The sequence below is a fragment of the Zootermopsis nevadensis genome, unplaced genomic scaffold (genome assembly GCF_977971745.1).
Source record: "Zootermopsis nevadensis isolate Lab colony 2312 unplaced genomic scaffold, Znev_1.0 Znev_ptg000021l, whole genome shotgun sequence".
Lineage (NCBI taxonomy): Eukaryota > Metazoa > Arthropoda > Insecta > Blattodea > Termopsidae > Zootermopsis > Zootermopsis nevadensis.
This window is the reverse complement of record NW_028259153.1, coordinates 2,730,303-2,745,266: the sequence shown is the minus strand read 5'-3', so window position 1 is coordinate 2,745,266 and position 14,964 is coordinate 2,730,303. Positions and strand designations below refer to the sequence as shown.

General features: G+C 37.0%; 1 long non-coding RNA gene across 6 annotated transcripts in view; it reads left to right on the top strand.

Moving 5' to 3' along the window:
• The window catches only part of LOC110832119 (uncharacterized), a 626,650-nt gene that overhangs the window by 122,563 nt on the left and 489,123 nt on the right, over positions 1-14,964 (top strand). For all 6 annotated transcript variants that reach the window (XR_015536085.1, XR_015536086.1, XR_015536087.1 and 3 more), the window contains exon 4: positions 7,522-7,723. This is a non-coding gene — a long non-coding RNA (uncharacterized LOC110832119). The remainder of the gene's footprint in view (positions 1-7,521; positions 7,724-14,964) is intronic.

Below are 14,964 nucleotides of genomic sequence, written 5' to 3'. Positions count from 1 at the left end.
TAGCACCCGTTAATACGTGATTGAAGGGTGGTAATTAATGTTGTTAATGTTCCCGAAGAACTCTATTTCTAAAGCACAAAATTACGTTGACACTGAACGACCGAAATCAAATAATTGCAACCGTAGTTTAATGGGACTATTCAATCGGGACCATCTTACGGTTCCAAGACAGAAAGAGTACTGACTGACTTCTGATTGGTCCTCGATGCCATTCGAAAGTATTAATTTCTTTCCATTGAGGTCATCACAGATGGCAATTCTTATCTTTGGTTCCGTGTTTTTCCGATAGACTGCGTCTTTGTGTTTGTACGTCGCGTCCTCGAGTAAATGTGAGGCAATACTTTCGATATATTTTGTTGACATTTGACATAGGACACCAATATGTTACCACAAGTTTGTCGTGCGCCACGAATTCTGCGCCCACCAAGCATTGCAATTAATGTACCACAGATTTATATTCTGTTTTTTTGAGGCGATTTATATTAATAAATGACATACTATCATTAACGTATGTTTATTCCGATTCTTTCGTTACATGATACTTGTTTATAGTGAGTTAGATTGGATCATCGTTACGCATGAATCTGCTACGTATTTGCGTCAACATCTACACTGCATCAGTTTTGCAAGAAATAATTCTCGTGGAAATATTATGTAATTTTAGACGTGTTATGATGTATTACACGCACATATGCACTATTTGTATCATATGGGGATTGTGTGAGCGTGTAATATCATTATTGGTAAGTGATCGTGGCCGACTTTGCGCATCCTCCACCTTACGACTTTGATGCTTTCTTGCTAATTTCTAAAGAGCGATAAGACATAATAAGGTATGAATATCATTAACTTACCTGTGGCATGACGTGCATACAAAATTTCAATAATATCTGAGCATCCATTCGCTTTTTCCAAAATTCGTGCGCAGGAAACCATTTTGCACTGATCGAGATTACCCTGTTTTTGTTGGTTTGTGTTAAGTTAGGTTACGTTAGGCTAGGTTAGTGGGGCACCTGCGCAGACGTTGTTGCGCAGTGCAGTCGTATGACGTGCGCATGTGAGGGTACGTTGAGCACGTTATGGTTAATTGTAAATTATTAAACACTCAAGAATTCGACTCCGTTGCTTTAAAAAGTATATTATATTCTGGGCTTCACTTTCATACCTATTTTAATTTTTTCACAAGGATATTTTTTTTGTACACATACTTTCACTAATTGCAAGTACACCAATCACTTATCACTTAAATATGATGTTGTTGAATATTTAATTGTGGAAGTACATATGTTGTCACACGTATAATTTATTAAAATATTTATTTAATTTTATATTACACTACATGTAATTACTACAGTGACCCCACCCATCGTTATAAAGAATAAATGTTCTCAAATTACATAGGTCCAGCTTCTGCAGATACGCGATATCTGTATATGATATACGTGTTACTAACTCGTAAGAACGTCTTTACTGAGCACACATGGCATGCAAATGTCCTTTCACTGAAGTCGTATGTCTCAATGTGGCGAACCGCACATATTCTTGCATGTTATGTTAGATTTGTCTTTCACTTGTTTCTATTCTCACACGTCACCGAGAAGACATCCTTACACTGAGATTCACTGTAGGTAGCATCCGTTAATACGTGATTGACGGTGGTAATTAATCTTGTTAATGGTCCCGAAGAACTCTATTTTTAGAGCACAAAATTACGTTGATACTGACCGACCGAAATCAAGTAATTCTAAACCGTAGTTCAATGGGGACTATTCAATCGGGACCATCCGACTCTTCCAAGACTGAAAGAGTACTGACTGACTTCTGATTGGTCCTCGATGCCATTCGAAAGTATTGATTTCTTTCCGTTGAGGTCACACAGATGGCAAAGATAGTTATTAATGAAATCCTTATCCAAGGTCATCAGTAAGTAATTCATCATTTCATTACCATCTTCCTACAATCTAACATCTAACATCAAGAAACTACGCATGCCCTCAGTAAATCACAGAAAGCTTAATCACAAAGATGACCAAGGTATCACCAACACCAATACAAGTAATGGTTTTCCTACATTAGTGCACAGCGAAGAAATTTTGGTTCTTACGTGACGATCTATTGAAGGACTACGCTATCTTGCCATGTGATTTATAGTCACATTCTTTGTACATGCTGCAGACGCGACAGTCTACCCTAAACCCAAGGTTAAAATCCCGAGAAATGAGGCGTAGTAGTAGTAGTAGTAATTCTTATTATCGACTGAGCAGAGCTACCGAAGCTGAAATAGTTCCGCTCAACCAGAAGATGGTAGCACAGTCAAGAAAGGTTTCCCTTTTGCAGAACTTCTGGGGATCAGGTTTGTCATAGAGGTTATCAGTTACAGGTGATTTATGGTCTGTGATTTGTCGTGTGTAGCCCATCTTCTGTCTTGCTGTGGTAGGCGGTTGCATTTAATACATTAAAATAGTACGAATACTGAATAGGACTGTTGTTTCGTTTTGTTTGTTTTATACAATGGACGGAGAATTTAATAACGATTCAGAAAATATAATTCCTTCACCTGATTGGCTCTTTGTAGCAGAATTTATTTCCTACTCAGCTTGTTTTGATTGTTCTTTGCCCTCTGAATTGATAGCAGCTATGAACTGTTAGTAATCAAGAGGTGGAAATATTCCGAATCTACATATTTTAAGGAAGTTTTCTCTGAGATATTGTAAATGCGTCATATTGTGATTTATAAGTATTAAAAATATATTAAAAATTTGCCGTCAATCACAAATATAATATTGTTAAAAGATTAAAACATCATTTAACGTTCCCCATCGAGTACTCGATTACATAGGAACTTACACGACTAGTTTCGGCTATAATTTAGCCATCAACTGGTGTTATGTAGTTTAAACCTATCACTGAATTACTGATTTTTATTGTTTTTTATGATTTATAGTCTTCATTTTCTGATGATGTTCTTGTCCTTTATTGTTTCTTCGTTTGTTGCACTATCACAGGTCACTATTAGGTTTGTATTTCGTATTTCGTAGTAACGTCAATATTTTGTGTAGGACTGTGAAGTAAAGTTTTAATCCCATCAATGACAATTGAAAATAGAATATAGAAAACAAAATAAATGGTGAAAATAAATAAATTATGTGAACTTACCCAAGAAGTAATATCGTATTCGTATATAAGAGAACGGAGATGTTCTGGGCTGTATTGGATCGTGGCTGGTTACCGACTGCGGTGCTAGTGGGTGAAAGGTGGTTTGTTAGGGTTGAGGTCAAGGTACTGAAGTGCTTTAAAGATGGGGTTGTTAAGTTCAATACTATTATCATTAAGGCATAAGTTTTGTTTATAATTTTGATATATGTAATATTTTTCTATTGTGTCCCTGTGTCTTTTGTTTTTTTATTATTTTCAATATGTCCATTGTTTCATTGATTGTGTTATAGGCATGTCCTGTATTGAGAATGTGTTTAGAGTATGCAGAACTATCTTTATTGTGTTTTATGGCTGCTATGTGTTCTTTGTATCTGTGTGTGAAAGTGCGACCTGTTTGACCTATGTATATTAGAGGGCAATCTTTACATTTCAATTTATATATACCTGGTAGTTGATATTGGTTGTTTTCGTTTGTAATTGGTTTTTGTTTGAGGATGTTTTTTATTGTGTTTTTAGTTTTGTAGGCCATTTTTTTTAATATCTTATAATTTAGTTATGAATTTGGTTTCTTTACCTATGTATGTAAAAGTGGCCCATTTATTTTGTATGTTTTCGTTTTCGTTGGGTTTTGGGGTTGGGTTTTCTGTAAATTTTGAAGTCGAAATTGTTTGTTGTTTACAGAAAACCAACAAATACAAGCACAATAATACATGCCTCATCCTGCCACCCCATCGAACACAAACAAATGGCTATAAATTACCTACTAAACAGAAAAAAATATATACCCAATATCTATAAAAACAAACAAATAGAACTAAACATCATTCAACAAATTCTTAAAGAAAACGGATATAATAGCTATAAACTAAATAAAAAACCTAATAATACGACAAAACCCAACGAAAACGAAAACATACAAAATAAATGGGCCACTTTTACATACATAGGAAAAGAAACCAAATTCATAACTAAATTATAAGATATTAAAAAATGGCCTACAAAACTAAAAACACAATAAAAAACATCCTCAAACAAAAACCAATTACAAACGAAAACAACCAATATCAACTACCAGGTATATATAAATTGAAATGTAAAGATTGCCCTCTAATATACATAGGTCAAACAGGTCGCACTTTCACACACAGATACAAAGAACACATAGCAGCCATAAAACACAATAAAGATAGTTCTGCATACTCTAAACACATTCTCAATACAGGACACGCATATAATACAATCAATGAAACAATGGACATAATGAAAATAATAAAAAAACAAAAGACACAGGGACACAATAGAAAAATATTACATATATCAAAATTATAAACAAAACTTATGCCTTAATGATAATAGTATTGAACTTAACAACCCCATCTTTAAAGCACTTTAGTACCTTGACCTCAACCCTAACAAACCACCTTTCACCCACTAGCACCCCAGTCGGTAACCAGCCACCACGCAATACAGTCCAGTACATCTCCGTTCTCTTACATACGAGTGTGATATTGCTTCTTGGGTAAGTTCACATAATTTATTTTTACTATTTATTTTGTTTTCTATATTCTATAATCAATTGTCATTGATAAAATTGAAACTTTACTTCACAGTCCTACACAAAATATTGACGTTACTACGAAATACGAAATACAAACCTAATAGTGACCTGTGATAGTGCAACAAACGAAGAAACAATAAAGGACAAGAACATCATCAGAAAATGAAGACTATAAATCATAAAAAACAATAAAAATCAGTAATTCAATGATAGGTTTAAACTACATAACACCCGTTGATGGCTAAATTATAGCCGAAACTAGTCGTGTAAGTTCCTACGTAATCGAGTACTCGATGGGGAACGTTAAATGATGTTTTAATCTTTTAACAATATTATATTTGTGATTGACGGTGAAGTTTTCTCTATTCCAGGGAATTGCTTATAGAAATTGTGAGTCGTTAATCTGTCGTTTGTATGGTTTAGACCTCCTCCTCCTCACAATCTCGGTCAGCTTGCTTTGGGCAACAAGTGGTATATCATTTGAATTTTAGGCAGTTAAGTCATCATCAGCATGATAAGTCTTCCAATTTTCAGATTCGACTTTCTTATGGTGGTGTAGATGTTGGTCTTCTGTGATGTAATGCTGTCTGTTAACATGTAGGTAGATACCAGCATTTTGGAGGAACATCCAGCTTCTTTTTTCAGGAATTTCAGTCCTGAAATTGTTTATATCTTGCCATGTTATTTGTTGCTGCTAACTAACTAACTAACTAACTAGATGGCTTACCGAACCCGAAGGTTCATCACCGAGTTAACCAAAGCCCTCCACCGGACCCTGTCCTGGGCCAACAAAATCCAGTTTCCTTCAACTCCTATCTCCCATAGATCCCGCCTGAGATTATCCTTCCATCTACGTCTAGGTCTCCCCAGCGGTCTCTTCCCTTCAGGTTTCCCAAAAAGTACCCGGTGCACACCTCTTGTCCCATCCATGCGCGCTACATGTCCCGCCCATCTCACTCTTCTCGACTTAATCACCCTCACAATACTGGGAGAGCAGTACAGATTTTTAAGTTCGTCATTGTGCAGTTTTTATTTGTTGCTGCTAAGGAATATTAATTTAGTTGTAGGGTTCGAGGTTTTCACAGCGGTGAGTATGAAGATTTCTGTCTTCTGGGTTGTTGCGCTGTGTAGTCTGGTCGATGTTAACCAACGTTTCAGAGGTCATACTGCCTCCATCATCAGGGCGATGAGTATGAATATTTCTGTCTTCTGGGTTGTTGCGCTGTGTAGTCTGGTAGATGTTTACCAACGTTTCAGGGATCATACTGCCTCCATCATCAGAGTATGAAGATTTCTGTCTTCTGGGTTGTTGCGCTGTGTAGTCTGGTAGATGTCTACCAACGTTTCAGGGATCATACTGCCTCCATCATCAGAGTATGAAGATTTCTGTCTTCTGGGTTGTTGCGCTGTGTAGTCTGGTAGATGTTTACCAACGTTTCAGGGATCATACTGCCTCCATCATCAGAGCGATAAAGATTTCTGTCTTCTGGGTTGTTGCGCTGTGTAGTCTAGTCGATGTTAACCAGCGTTTCAGAGGTCATACTGCCTCCATCATCAGGGCGATGAGTATGAAGATTGCTGTCTTCTGGGTTGTTGCGCTGTGTAGTCTGGTAGATGTTAACCAACGTTTCTGAGGTCATACTGCCTCCGTCATCAGGGTGATGAATTGGAGGCAGTGTGACCTCTGAAACGTTGGTTAACATCGACCATACTACATAGCGCAACAACCCAGAAGACAGAAATCTTCATACTCTGATGACGGAGGCAGTATGACCTCTGAAACGTTGGTAAACATCGACCAGACTACACAGCGCAACAACCCAGAAGACAGAAATCTTCATACTCTGATGACGGAGGCAGTATGTTCTCTGAAACGTTGGTAAACATCGACCAGACTACACAGCGCAACAACCCAGAAGACAGAAATCTTCATACTCTGATGACGGAGGCAGTATGACCTCTGAAACTTTGGTTAACATCGACCAGACTACACAGCGCAACAACCCAAAAGACAGAAATCTTCATACTCTGATGACGGAGGCAGTATGACCTCTGAAACGTTGGTAAACATCTACCAGACTAAACAGCGCATCAACCCTGAAGATGGCCATCTTCATTAATTTAGTTCTTCCTTCAATGGCTAATAACCAAAAATACAGCTGAAACATCATAAATTGCAATAGAACTTGCGAAGTATATCTGAGTAATAAATACACTGCAGGTTTTTTATACTGGATCATGTTTAACATTTCTACACATTTGTTTAATTCCCACAGTGAGCTTATACTTGTGGCTTCACAATGATGAAGCAGGTAAGTAAAATGTTGTTAGGTCTGTAATCATTTTATCATTCACCAAAATGTCATTCAGTATATTATCTGATTCACTCTGCTAGTGGAACCTTTCTTCAGAATGTCCTTTTCTCTCAATGGCACTTGTGGAATGCTACCAGAGGATAGTCAGAACCACTCATTGGACTGTATATGTTATGTAACCAAATGGAAGTTTTGATATAATTTTAAAGAATTTGATTTGAAATATTTGAATTCATTTCATGTAGGTAAATATTATGCAAACGGATGAAATATTGTACGAATTGAAAATTAGTAATACAAAATTGATTCAGCGTGTGCTGGCTGCCTTTTTCAGTGTATATGTTTTCTTTATATTTGTATTGATCGTGGATTTTTGTAGTTATTAACAGGAATCTTGAATCCATGTTTCTTAGGCAGAAAAATAAATTAAAAATTTTATGTGGTATTGGATAAAAATGTAGTGAAGCATTATAATATGATTGGTGATTTTAGAGCTGCTGATGCTCTAGAACGTGAGAAACTACTTGCATCAGGATCCGTGTCGGACATCACACCTCAAGACTTGCTTCATCTTTGCTCGTACTTCCATGATTCTGTCCGTTAACTGGATTTGTTGTCTCAAGAATAACAGCTAGCAGTCAATTTCTGAAAGGCTCGCTAGTAGTCGCAAAGGAACAGGCTGATGCAGCACAGGGTGAGTGTGCTTTATTGGTTGATTTTTAGGTTCAAATGACTGTTTTATAGGTTGTTATGCCATGTAGACTGGAAGAAGCTTGTAGACACAAAATATGTTATTCCCAAAATTTTGTTATGTTGCATTATTTCCTTTAGGACCAAAAATTATTCCCTTACATATATACTGATTCATTCTTAACATATGTATTTACACAAAATAATTTTATGTGCAAATCCTTGGTTATGAAGCCACATAAATTTTGTATAATCATTTTAACCATATTTCACCATGTGGCACGACGACCATACACAATTTCAGCAATCTCCGACCATCAATGGTCTATTTCGAAAATTCGTGCGCACGTAGTCATGTTCAGCTGACACAGATTATCGCTCTAGAGTTGAGTTAGGTTAGGTTAATGAGGCATCTGCGCAGAAGGTGATGCGCAGTGACGTGTGCAAGGTGTCTAGGTTACAGCATCGTATGAGTTCTATTATCGATTGCGGTAAATTAAAAACTCGAATATTTCAATGTTCTCAAATTATAGAACAATCTTGTTGTTTGAGTTACTACCATAGCTTTACACTTCAAAGATTTTACATTGGTTACCTTATTGTTGACCTCGAAAGACTATTAGCTCACGTCACTTGTGTATGTTTTTACGCATTGGTAGTTGTTGAATTGCATTTGTAGTCTGCTTACGCTTAGGAATCATTAATACACATGTCAAAATTTTATTTTAAAATGTATCGAGATATTATAAAGATTCGGATTGTCAGAAATATATATGTATACATATGCACACACACGTCACATTTAGACACGTCCAACTTCAGTAAATCAGGTACATCTGGTATTTATTTGGCTGTCACCATAAGAAACTCTCGCCTCTTTTGTGCTCACGTGTAATGTCGAAAGTTAATTCCCGGAGTTTAATGACACATCTCGGCAATTCACACGTTCACGTACATCAGACCGTAAGTGTAATTTTGTACTTGGCTCCATCTTGCATACGACACTGGAAGGAGAACGTCCTCTCGTCTTCTCTGTACGAAGCACACAGTAGTTTAATATGCATCGCAGGATGTAAATGTTGCTAATTATCCCGATGAACGAATTTGTTTGAGTACTAACGTCCGAAAACTTGAACTTAAGAAGGTGAATATGTCTTAGCTAAATTCCAAGGCAAACATTGAATCACGGAGACTGTACCACTGCATCTCGACGAAAATCAATAACGACTGACTTTGACTTCCGGGGCTGACATCAATCTCACGTATTTGAAAGCCGATGTACAGTACTGTCCAATCGAATGGAACCACGTCATTTTCTGTTTAGTTTTCTCTTCGTTAAAGTTCGTAAATTTGTGAGCTCTGCTGTCGGCCAATCGCTACGTAGAAGGGTTATTGATTTACCTGACTGCAACAGCACGTCATCACCAGCCTAATTCGGAAAGTCTTTTTTCACATGCAGCCATCTGTACGCTACATTCAATGCGTACTAAGAGTTGCATAATTTTCGAAATGGTTTTTGATGTTTGCAATTCATATTGCATATTTATTTGTTGCTTTTCCTAATTTCCGTCACTTGAATGTGTTTGAATTAAATCTTAATCCCGTTATTTACGTATGGTGATTTCTGTGCGCGAATCCTTACATATTAATTGACAACGCGCTTACATAACCTTAGTCACTATCAGTTTCTTCGCCATAAAAATATTTCTACACTCATTTTGTGCATTTTTTAGTCTTATGACGTATCTGTGCAGGTATAGGCACCAGTTAAAAACCATAAAGAAACGTTTTTGAGCGTAATTCCATGTTGATAAAGTCGGATGTTGGTGATCGTGGCCGATTTCGCGTTTCGTCCACCTCGGGAATTTGATACCTTCGTGTGAATTTATTCCAAGTGTTGTGACACTAAAGAGTATGAAATTTTATTACTTACCTGTGGCACGACGTCCATACAAAATTTCAGCAATTTCCGACCATCCATGGTTTTTTCGAAAATTCGTGCACAGGTCGTCATGCTCAGCTCACGCAGATTACCGCTATAGGGTTGTGTTAGGTAAGGTTAGGTTAGGTTAGGTTAGCTTAGGTTAATGGGGCACCTGCGCAGAAGGTGATGCGCAGTGACGTGTGCAAGTTGTCTAGGCTACGGCATCGTATGAGTTCTGTTATCGATTGCGGGAAATTAAAAACTCGACTATTTCAATGTTCTTAAATTATAGAACAACCTTGTGTTGATAAAGTCAGATGTTGGTGATCGTGGCCGATTTCGCTTTTCTTCCACCTCGGGAATTTGATACCTTCGTGTGAATTTATAAAAAGCGATATGACATAATAGAGTATGAATATCATTAACTTACCTGTGGCATGACTTCCATACAAAATTTCAATAATTTCTGAGCATCCATTCGCTTTTTCCAAAATTCGTGCGCAGGAAACCATTTTGCACTGATCGAGATTGCCCTGTTTTGGTGGTTTGGGTTAGGTTAGGTTAGGTTAGGTTAGGTTAGTGGGTCACCTGCGCAGACGTTGCGCAGTGCAGTCGTATGACGTGCGCATGTGAGGGTACCTTGAGCTCGTTATGGTTAATTGTAAATTATTAAACACTCAAGAATTCGATTCCGTCGCTTTAAAAAGTATATTATATTCTGAGCTTCACTTTCATACCTAATTTAAAATTTTTACAAGGATATTTTATTGGAGACATACTTTCAGTAATTGCAAGTACACCAATCACTTATCACTTAAGTATGATGTTATTGAATATTTCATTGTGGAAGTATATCAGTTGTCACACGAAGAAGTATTTATTAAAATATCTATTTAATTTTTTATTAAACTACATGTAATTACTAGTGACCCCAATCATCGTTATAAAGAATAAATGTTCTCAAATTACATAGGTCCAGCTTCTGCAGATACGCGATATCTGTATATGATTTTCGTGTTACTAACTCGTACAAATGTCTTTACTGAGCACACTTGGCATGCAAATGTCCTTTCACTGAAGTCGTATGTCTCAATGTGGCGAACATCACATATTCTTGCATGTTATGTTGGATTGGTGTTCACTTGTTTCTATTCTCACACGTCACCGAGAAGACATCCTTACACTGAGATTCACTGTAGGTAGCACCCGTTAATACGTGATTGAACGGTGGTAATTAATCATGTTAATGGTCCCGAAGAACTCTGTTTCTAGAGCAGAAAATTACGAACGACCGAAATCAAATAATCCCAACCGTAGTTTAATGGTGACTATTCAATCGGGACCAGCCGACTGTTCCAAGACAGAATCAGTACTGACTGACTTCTGATTGGTCCTCGATGCCATTCGAAAGTATTGATTTCCTTCCATTGAGGTCATCACAGATGGCACGTCTTATCTTTGGTTCCGTAATTTTCCGATAGACTGCGTCTTTGTGTTTGTACGTCGTGTCCTCGAGTAAATGTGAGGCAATACTTTCGATATATTTTGTTGACATTGGACATAGGACACCAATATGTCACCACAAGTTTGACGTGCGCCACAAATTCTGCGCCCACCAAGCATTGCAATTAATGTACCAGAGATTTATATTCAGTTTTTTTGTGAGGCGATTTTTATTAATAAATGACGTACTATCATTCACGTATGTTTATTCCAATTTTTTGTTACATGATACTTATTTATAGTGAGTTACATTGGGTCATCGTTACGCATGAATCTGCTACGTATTTGCGTCAACATCTACACTGCATCAGTTTTGCAAGAAATAATTCTCGTGGAAATATTATGTAATTTTAGACGTGTTATGATGTATTACACGCATATAAGCACTATTTGCATCATATGGGGATTGTGTGAGCGCGTAATATCGTTATTGATAAGTGGTCGTGGTCGACATTGCGCATCCTCCACCTCACGACTTTGATGCTTTCTTGCGAATTTCTAAAGAGCGATAAGACATAATAGAGTATGAATATCATTAACTTACCTGTGGCATGACGTCCACACAAAATTTCAATAATATCTGAGCATCCATTCGCTTTTTCCAAAATTCGTGCGCAGGAAACGATTTTGCACTGATCGAGATTACCCTGTTTTGGTTGGTTTGGGTTAGGTTTGGTTAGGTTAGGTTAGGTTAGGTTAGGTTAGTGGGGCACCTGCGCAGAAGTTGTTGCGCAGTGCAGTCGTATGACGTGCGCATGTATGGGCACCTTGAGCTCATTATGTTTAATTGTAAATTATTAAACTCTCAAGAATTCGATTCCGTCGCTTTAAAAAGTATATTATATTCTGGGCTTCACTTTACATACCTAATTTAATTTTTTCACAAGGATATTTTTTTTTGGATACATACTTTCAGTAATTGCAAGTACACAAATCACTTATCACTTAAATATGATGTTGTTGAATATTTCATTGTGGAAGTATATATGTTGCCACACGTAGAATTTATTAAAATATTTATTTAATTTTATATTACACTACATGTAATTACTACAGTGACCCCAGTCATCGTTATAAAGAATAAATGTTCTCAAATTACATAGGTCCAGCTTCTGCAGATACGCGATATCTGTATATGATATACGTGTTACTAACTCGTAAAAACGTCTTTACTGAGCACACATGGCATGCAAATGTCCTTTCACTGAAGTCGTATGTCTCAATGTGGCGAACCGCACTTATTCATGCATGTTATGTTAGATTGGTTTATAACTTGTTTCTATTCTCACACGTCACCGTGAAGACATCCTTACACTGAGATTCACTGTAGGTAGCACCCGTTAATACGTGATTGAAGGGTGGTAATTAATCTTTTTAATGTTCCCGAAGATCTCTATTTCTAAAGCACAAAATTACGTTGACACTGAACGACCGAAATCAAATAATTCCAACCGTAGTTTAATGGCGACTCTTCAATCGGGACCAGCCGACTGTTCCAATACAGAATCAGTAGTGACTGACTTCTGATTGGTCCTCGATGTCATTCGAAAGTATTGATTTCCTTCCATTGAGGTCATCACAGATGGCACGTCTTATCTTTGGTTCCGTAATTTTCCGATAGACTGCGTCTTTGTGTTTGTACGTCGTGTCTTCGAGTAAATGTGAGGCAATACTTTTGATATATTTTGTTGACATTGGACATAGGACACCAATATGTCACCACAAGTTTGACGTGCGCCACAAATTCTGCGCCCACCAAGCATTGCAATTAATGTACCAGAGATTTATATTCAGTTTTTTTGTGAGGCGATTTTTATTAATAAATGACGTACTATCATTCACGTATTTTTATTCCAATTTTTCGTTACATGATACTTATTTATAGTGAGTTAGATTGGGTCATCGTTACGCATGAATATGCTACGTATTTGCGTCAACATCTACACTGCATCAGTTTTGCAAGAAAAAATTCTCGTGGAAATATTATGTAATTTTAGACGTGTTATGATGTATAACACGCATATGAACACTATTTGTATCATATGGGGATTGTGTGAGCGCGTAATATCGTTATTGATAAGTGGTCGTGGCCGACTTTGCGCAACCTCCACCTCACGACTTTGATGCTTTCTTGCGAATTTCTAAAGAGCGATTAGACATAATAGAGTATGAATATCATTAACTTACCTGTGGCATGACGTCCATACAAAATTTCAATAATATCTGAGCATCCATTCGCTTTTTCCAAAATTCGTGCGCAGGAAACCATTTTGCACTGATCGAGATTACCCTGTTTTTTGTTGGTTTGGTTTAGGATAAGTTAGGTTAGGTTAGGTTAGTGGGGCACCTGCGCAGAAGTTGTTGCGCAGTGCAGTGGTATGACGTGCGCATGTATGGGCACCTTGAGCTCGTTATGTTTAATTGTAAATTATTAAACTCTCAAGAATTCGATTCCGTCGCTTTAAAAAGTATATTATATTCTGGGCTTCACTTTACATACCTAATTTAATTTTTTCATAAATATATTTTTTTTGGACACATACTTTCAGTAATTGCAAGTACACAAATCACTTATCACTTAAATATGATGTTGAATATTTCATTGTGGAAGTATATATGTTGCCACACGTAGAATTTATTAAAATATTTATTTAATTTTATATTACACTACATGTAATTACTACAGTGACCCCAGTCATCGTTATAAAGAATAAATGTTCTCAAATTACATAGGTCCAGCTTCTGCAGATACGCGATATCTGTATATGATATACGTGTTACTAACTCGTAAAAACGTCTTTACTGAGCACACATGGCATGCAAATGTCCTTTCACTGAAGTCGTATGTCTCAATGTGGCGAACCGCACTTATTCTTGCATGTTATGTTAGATTGGTTTATAACTTGTTTCTATTCTCACACGTCACCGTGAAGTCATCCTTACACTGAGATTCACTGTAGGTAGCACCCGTTAATACGTGATTGAAGGGTGGTAATTAATCTTTTTAATGTTCCCGAAGATCTCTATTTCTAAAGCACAAAATTACGTTGACACTGAACGACCGAAATCAAATAATTCCAACCGTAGTATAATGGCGACTCTTCAATCGGGACCAGCCGACTGTTCCAATACAGAATCAGTAGTGACTGACTTCTGATTGGTCCTCGATGTCATTCGAAGGTATTGATTTCCTTCCACTGAGGTCATCACAGATGGCACGTCTTATCTTTGGTTCCGTAATTTTCCGATAGACTGCGTTTTTGTGTTTGTACGTCGTGTCTTCGAGTAAATGTGAGACAATACTTTTGATATATTTTGTTGACATTGGACATAGGACACCAATATGTCACCACAAGTTTGACGTGCGCCACAAATTCTGCGCCCACCAAGCATTGCAATTAATGTACCAGAGATTTATATTCAGTTTTTTTGTGAGGCGATTTTTATTAATAAATGACGTACTATCATTCACGTATTTTTATTCCAATTTTTCGTTACATGATACTTATTTATAGTGAGTTAGATTGGGTCATCGTTACGCATGAATATGCTACGTATTTGCGTCAACATCTACACTGCATCAGTTTTGCAAGAAAAAATTCTCGTGGAAATACTATGTAATTTTAGACGTGTTATGATGTATAACACGCATATGAACACTATTTGTATCATATGGGGATTGTGTGAGCGCGTAATATCGTTATTGATAAGTGGTCGTGGCCGACTTTGCGCAACCTCCACCTCGCGACTTTGATGCTTTCTTGCGAATTTCTAAAGAGCGATTAAACATAATAGAGTATGAATATCATTAACGTACC